Below are 768 nucleotides of genomic sequence, written 5' to 3'. Positions count from 1 at the left end.
ACATCTTGGCTCCTCGCTCCCTCGATTCCGCCGTGTGTTGTCAGCACTGGGATGCTCTGGGTCTGTGCCATGTGCCAAACACCATCTAAGCTGCCAGGGCATCATCGTCATCCTCCCATCACCATCCCTTCGCCACATCTTGCCATCATCCCCGCACTTTTGCCTCTCACCATCCCTACGCCATCTCCTTGTCCACCTCCAAAACCCCCTCCATCCCTCCCTATTCTGTTGCTTGAACTTTATCATCTTCGGTCTTTGCACACACACGGCTATTCACTTATGCACTTTGTTTTTCAAAGACTGAAGATGATAAAGTTCAAGCAACAGAATAGGGAGGGATGGAGGGGGTTTTGGAGGTGGACAAGGAGATGGCGTAGGGATGGTGAGAGTCAAAAGTGCGGGATGATGGCAGGAAGTGGCGAAGGGATGGTGATGGGAGGATGATGATGATGCCCTGGCAGCTTAGATGGTGTTTGGCACATGGCACAGACCCAGAGCATCCCAGTGCTGACAACACACGGCGGAATCGAGGGAGCGAGGAGCCAAGATGTAGATGGTGTGGCTGCCAACATCTGGGGGCCGACTGATGGAGACAGAGCTGGTGGATCCGAAGGCGCAGATGGAGGGCTGATGGAGCTGAGCGTCGTCGCAGGTTCCGGAGACCTGGGCACAGCGTAGTCGTCCTGACATACAATATACAATATTTTGCACCAGAGCCTTGCAGCTTTAGAAAAAAACAAAACAGAAACAAAATTAGATTTTTACATG

At 52.2% G+C, this 768-nt stretch overlaps 1 long non-coding RNA gene across 1 annotated transcript in view; it reads right to left on the bottom strand.

Moving 5' to 3' along the window:
• Positions 1-696: 696 nt before the first annotated feature.
• The window catches only part of LOC107657140 (uncharacterized), a 396-nt gene continuing 324 nt past the window's right edge, over positions 697-768 (bottom strand). Inside the window, exon 3 of the long non-coding RNA XR_001630645.1 lies at positions 697-724. This is a non-coding gene — a long non-coding RNA (uncharacterized LOC107657140). The remainder of the gene's footprint in view (positions 725-768) is intronic.

Source organism: Sinocyclocheilus anshuiensis, unplaced genomic scaffold, assembly GCF_001515605.1.
Source record: "Sinocyclocheilus anshuiensis isolate Anshui unplaced genomic scaffold, SAMN03320099.WGS_v1.1 scaffold6504, whole genome shotgun sequence".
Classification (NCBI taxonomy): domain Eukaryota; kingdom Metazoa; phylum Chordata; class Actinopteri; order Cypriniformes; family Cyprinidae; genus Sinocyclocheilus; species Sinocyclocheilus anshuiensis.
The sequence above is the reverse complement of the archived record's forward strand: the minus strand, read 5'-3'. Positions and strand labels throughout refer to the sequence as shown.